At 39.4% G+C, this 6,737-nt stretch overlaps 1 pseudogene; it reads right to left on the bottom strand.

Annotated features, from left to right (window-relative positions):
• Positions 1 to 669: 669 nt before the first annotated feature.
• On the bottom strand, positions 670 to 1,586 carry LOC124968170 (olfactory receptor 7A5-like; annotated as a pseudogene).
• Between the last annotated feature and the right edge of the window lie 5,151 nt (positions 1,587 to 6,737).

The following is a 6,737-nucleotide window of genomic DNA, read 5'->3' on the forward strand; positions in this document are numbered from 1 at the left end:
ATTGAAATTTATCTTTGTGTCCATTCACTTCATATATATATATGTGTGTATATATATATATATATATATATATATATATATATATATATATTAGATACATCATTTTTATCTTACTACCCTATGCAGGATGAATAAGATGCACCAAGGACCACGGTGAAGAAGAACCAAAACTGTAATGAGGAGAATCAACTCCCAGGACAACTGGGAAACACGGTAGCAAGTTAACATCTATGCTACCAGAGAGAAAAGTTAGAGATGGAGCAAGGAATCAATAACACAAAGTTCAAAACCTGCCATTCAGATCATCTCCTATTATAAAGTTATGCAGATGACCTCAACTGCCTAGTGTAGCTTACACCACGGTAGTACAACTAATCGTCAGGTCGACAGTGGAAACCTCAAAATATTTCCAAAGTGGGCAGTAAGTTTCATAAAGTAGGAAAATGACAAAAGGGAAATATCCATTGATATCAGAAAGAGCAGAAATTTTAATAAAGGGAGTTATTCAAATTATATAAAGTCATTGAAATCAAAGATGAAATTCAAAGAAAAATCTAGGAGTGTCAAGTTGTATTCCCATGACCTGACTATGGAACTGCAATTCCTGGCTCTGAGGATGAGAGCCCAGCAGTCAGGGAGGCTTCTGAAAATACAGCCTCCGCAGTTTCCTCACAGGTATCTTTTAAGAGCACTCTTGATGTCCTTATTCCTCAGACTATAGATATAGGGGTTCAACATGGGGGTAACCACACTGTACATCTCCGAGGCTGTTGCACCTGAATGTGAATTATGGGTTGCTGCAGCACTGAAGTACACTCCTAGGATTGTAAAGTAGAACAAGGAGACGACAGAGAGGTGAGAAGCACAGGTGGAGAGGCTTTGTACCTGCCCTGAGCTGATGAGATTGCAAGGATGGAGGACACTATCTTGGAGTAGGAGTAAAGGATGCCAGCAAGGGGGCCACCTCCCAGCAACACAGATGTAACATACATCACCAGGTCATTAGGAAAAGTGTCAGAGCAGGCAAGTTGGACCACCTGGTTAAGTTCACAGAAAAAGTGTGTGATTTTCAAGTCTGTGCAGAAGGACAGTCTCAACACCATTAAGCTTTGTAAAAGGGCATGCAGGAGACTCAGGATCCAGGACACCACAACCATGAACAAACAACGTGGGGTGTTCATGATGACTGTGTAGTGCAGGGGGCAACAGATGACCACAAAGTGGTCGTAGGCCATCACGGCCAGAAGAAAGTTTTCCAAACTTGCAAAGACTATGAAAAAGTGCAACTCCATAATGCAGGCTTCAAAGGACATGACCTTGCTCTATGTCTGCATATTCACCAGCATCTTTGGGACAGTGGTGGAGGTGAGACAGATGTCAGAAAAAGACAGGTTGGTGAGGAAGAAATACATGGGTGTGTGCAGGTGGGAGTCCAAGATGATGGCCCAGATGATGAGTAGGTTTCCAAATATGGTGATCAGGTACATGGAGAGGAAAAGCCCAAAGAGGAAGGGTTTCAATCCAGGTTCCTCTGAGAATCCCAGAAGAAGAAATTCTGAAATTTGTGTACCATTTCCTTGTTCCATGTGGTCCATCTGGCTACCAAGGGAGAGAGAGACTGAAAGAGAAAAAAAAAAAACAAAAACAGACAGACAGGTATTACTAGCTTTTCAGAAATGCTCTCATTTATTGTATAACCAAGAAATTACTTTTATGTTTCATATATGAATCTGGTCCACTTTCAGGGATCATCCCAATGTTTATGATTACAAATTCCTTTCCCATTCCTAGACTTTCCCAGGATATCATATATTCTAAAATAACAAATTTCTTTATGCATTTATAAAATAAAATTCAATATAAACCTTGTCCCTAGACAATGTGTAAGCAATGCAGAAGAAAACCCTGATCCCTAATTCTTACCATGTAGAAAGAATGAAAGAAAAAATTTAAATCGTATAGTACTTCAAGTGATAGCAGATGCTTATGATAAAAAAAGGAGTTCAAAAGAAGAGAGTGGATTAGGATGGTTTCTATTAAAAATTGTTTATGCAAGACCAAAAAGCATGGTGACATCTGAAAAAAGATGTCATGGAATTTAGAAATGATAAGCATGCAAGAAATTGGAGATAGTAGCCACCCAACTGGGGTAACATATCACCACTATGTTTCCAAATACCACACAGGATCTCATTCACATATAAAATTATTTTGTGTCAAATCAATGTTTTTAAAATATAGTAGTTTCTCATTGTAGTTACACCTACACCATAATTGTTCCTTTTGCAGTTTAAAGATGTAATTAAGTATTTAATAAAGTGGCAATAAGTGTAGCCCTTATGGTCACAGTGCCTAGAGTAACTACTGGGTCCCTCAAATTTCAACCTACTAATCAATTATGTTGTTAAATACAATAATAATGCCCTGTGTCTCAGTTTTTTAAGTTGTGAAATATAATAGTAGTAGAGTTTGTAGAGTTATTTTAAGAATCGAATGAGATAATACATAAAATCTATAAAATTTTAATTTAATTTGTTTGGTAGGAGGAGCGAGACTGTTAGAGTCAGTGTTCCAAAGTGTTGAGGTCGCTAGGTACATGTCCACAGGAATCAAAATCAGAGAGCGGAGAGATCTCTGCACCCCATGTCCATGGTGGAACTATTCATAATCGTTAAGATAGAGAAACAAACTAGGTGCCCATCTGTGGATGAATGAATGGAACACCTGGATGGACCTGGAGGACATTAAGTAAATGAAATATGCCAGGCAGACAAGTGTCTCATGTTCTCATCCATGTGAGGAGGCTAAAGAGACTTGATCTCACAGAACAAAAGGTCACATAATGGTCCCTGGAGCTGGGGAGAGTCGGGCACAGGAGAGAGAGATTAGATAACAGGTGCCAAAACAGAGTTAGACAGGAGGAATTTGTTCTACTGTTTTATAACATCATAGTGTAACTATATTCTACACCAATCTACATTTCAAAAAGCTAGAAAAGAAGGGTCTGAAGTTTCCCAGCCATCAGTAATGACAGATGCCGTAGGAGCTGGAAATGTCAATCACCCTGAGGTAGACACATGTGCCAAGTTATGCTACTGTGCCCAGAAATACGTGCCAGTGTGACGTGTCCATTAAAATGATATACAAAGCATAGAAGCAGCAGTGACCAGCTGCCACTGAAACATCAGGCTTAAAGGACTCCCTCCACCCAGTGTTTCTGCATTTGCACTTTGTGAAGTTGTCTCCAAAACCTTCCCTTGAATTGAAGTGGATTCTCTTTTCACTTCCATGTATTGCCCCGAGTTTTGGGCTCTGGAAGCTGAATCCCCATTTGGGATACAGAAGAGCTTCCACAATTTAATTTTCCATCACATATTATGTCCGGATAAATCCTACTGTAAGTGGAAAATGTTGTAAATTGAAAATGCAGTGACTACCTTTAACCTACAGAACATCCCAGCTTAGTGACAGAGTAACGAGAGTCTCAGTGCCGTTCTGAGCCCTTGCCAGCCCATGTGATTCTGGGATTGACAGGGAGCTTGCTGTCCATTCTCAGCATCAGGAGAGTATCATACATCATCACACTGGCCTGGGAAAGGAACTCAAATCAAAATTCAAAGTGCAGGTTCTTCATAGTGCACATCTCCTTACACCAATGTAACATCAAAGAAATACCACGTAGAACCATCACACCTTGGGGAGAGTCTGTTCACTGTGCCCAGGCACCCCTTCTCTGAAATCTGCTCTCATCCCTTTAGGTACACACCTCCACACAACACACAGCCCTGCCACACAGTTCTTCTCACTCCCAGCCACACCATAATATAGGAATGGATACAAGCTATCAATATCAGGTTAACTTGCCTGAAAGAATGTAGAATTGGTCATCAGAAACTCCAGGCTGTCAATTTTCCATCACAGGTAACTCTGTGGCTCCCTTTTTCTATGACCATTATCTTCCCTGTGTTAAAAGAAAGAAACAGACAAATATATGCTCAAAAAACAGAGGCGGGTGGCAAATGCACCTGGAGGAGGAAGTTCTAATAAGCACAGGGGGGCCCCAGGATCATGTAAGGAAGAAACAGATTGCATTTTCATGGTGACATTCCAAGTCCCATTTTATCCCCTCCATTCCCAGCAAAAACAAGAGATCAAAAACAAATTAGCTGTGTTACTACAGTGTGCTGATTTTAACTCCTTTGTGTATATACTAAGGAGTGGGATAACTGGGTCAAATGGTGTTTCTTATGTTCACATATGAGTACATGACCGGTGTAATTCCACATCATGGACAACCACAGGAATGAGAAGTATACTGCAAGTATTTATAATATTTCAAAACACACTCTGCTGTCATGTGTATCTAAAAAGAACAAGTAAACTCATTAGAGTGAAACAGACATTATGAACTCATGTACATATATGACTATATGACCAGTGTCATATGTACAATCAGAAAAATCAGAAATCATACTTCATCTAGGTATGACCTATCACAATGTGCAAGAGCATGCTTCTGTCATGTACAACTACTTAGAACAAATTTTTAAAAATTGATAAACAATAAACAAACTCATTAAGCAAAAGAAAAAAGTAAGGACATCATTGGAGTGTCAAGGAACACATGTCAAACATCTAAACAGAAGAAACTGAGCTCAGAGTGAACCAACAATTCACCAAGAACCACACATGTTCTTCCTCATTTTTCTCGAGACAGAGTAGCCCTTGCTGTGCTGGTCCATGTGGATCTGCCCACTGGTTCTCACAGGATTTGATGGCAGGTGAGGAGGGCCTCTGTCTCATTTTTCTAAGGTAACTCTTTTCTTGGGTCTCGAACTTTCTTTTTAACATTTCTAAAATCTGTAACTGACATCTCATAATGGTTCTTATTGGTACAATGCTATGCTGTGTGCTGATCAGGTCAGAGTTGTGGGCTTACCCATCACCTTAAACGGTACTTGTTTCTTTGTGAGGGAACGTTCACAAAGCCTCTCCACCAGCTGCTTTGGAAACCACAAGTGCTGGCCACACAGTCACCACAACATGGGCAGGTGCTGCTCTAGGCTGCACCTGTGAGCCCTCCTCTCTCCACCCACCATCTGCAATGTCTTCCTAGCCTCTGGAAATCACTGGTCTGCTCTCTGCTTCTATGATGACCTATCACTGACCCACTAGATGGACTCACCCTTGTCCTGGTTCTGGACTTAGTCCAACATGCAAAGGCCTCCTCACCATAGTACCCAAAATTGTGCTCCTGCTAGGAGGACCAGAAACTTTCACAGTCATAATGCTCTCCATGTGGCACATCCCTGAGGACCTCAGGCCACACACATTTATTTATTTATTTATTTATTCATTTATTTATGTATTTGTGCCATTATAATGCAAGTGACAGCTGAGTAGGGACTTTGATCTACTGTTTTCACCTTTCTATTTCACAATGTTATGTGGAGACGTGTGCATGATTTAGAAAAGTTTACTATGTGGGAGAAGATTTTAATATTTTCATAAGTGCATGATAGCTTTTCATCACAATAGGGTTCCTTTTGAAGGAGGAAGTTTTGAAATAAAATTGCAAGATAATAGAACCAGGTTAAATACCTTGGTTTCAAAACAACTGTAACAAACAAAATTGGAAGAAGTATTAAACATGAACAAAAATTATAAAATAGCAATAATGTAATCAAATCAACATGGGTTCATAATTAAATTGATATCTACTTAGGTATGTGTATGTATTTACATACATATCTACCTATACATATATAGTGTTCCTAGAATGATATTCCTAGAATTATTTGTTGAATCAGGAATTATGTCTCAGCACATGTGGAAATGTATTAAATGACAAGATTATATTTGGAAAAGCCTGAAAAGTTAAATAAAAGCTGTGTGTTTCATTCAGCTTTTTTACTGCTATGTCCAAAGGACCTGAGAAGAACAATTATAAGGAGAAAAAGTTTAGTTGGGGGCTCACAGTTTCAGAGGTCTCAGTCCATAGATGGTTGGCTCCATTCTTTGGGGTTCGATTTGAGGGAGAACAACATAGAAGAAGAGTGTGATGGTGAAAGCAGCTCAGGAGAGACAATCAGAGAGCAGAGAGCTCCTCTCAACAAGGACAAATTATAAACCCCAAAGGCACACCCCATAGGGGCCCAACTCCACCGGCCACAGCCCACTTGCCCACAGCACTCCTCAGGTAATCCCTATCTGGGGATTAATTCACTGATTGGATTGAGGCTTTCATAACCCCAATCATTTCTCCTCTAAACTTTCTTGAATTGTCTCACACTCGAGATTTTGTGGGACACATCTAAACCATAACACTGTGTATCTGGAGGAAAATGAATTAGGCCCCCTAGCTCACAAACCTTACCAAAAAATCAGGGGAGGTAAAGAACTCAGTGTAAATGTAAGCAACATATTCCAGATAAACATCCAGGAAGACTGCATGCAAAATCTATGGGTGGGAAAATTATCTTACATAAGGCAAGAAAGTGAGAGTTAAGAAGATAGACACATATTTAACTGAATAAAATACTAAAGATTTTTATAACCAAAAAAAAAAAAAAACTCACATGAAAATCACGTAAGAAACAATAATCTGTAATGCTTATTCTAAATGTTAACTGTAGACTATAATAAATATAGATTGAAAAGTTCATTGGACATATAAATGTTTGCAAACAACCAGGAATACTTTTAGGACACAACAGGAAATCTCATGCATTCACATT

This window comes from Sciurus carolinensis, chromosome 17 (assembly GCF_902686445.1).
Source record: "Sciurus carolinensis chromosome 17, mSciCar1.2, whole genome shotgun sequence".
NCBI classification, from domain to species: Eukaryota; Metazoa; Chordata; class Mammalia; order Rodentia; family Sciuridae; genus Sciurus; species Sciurus carolinensis.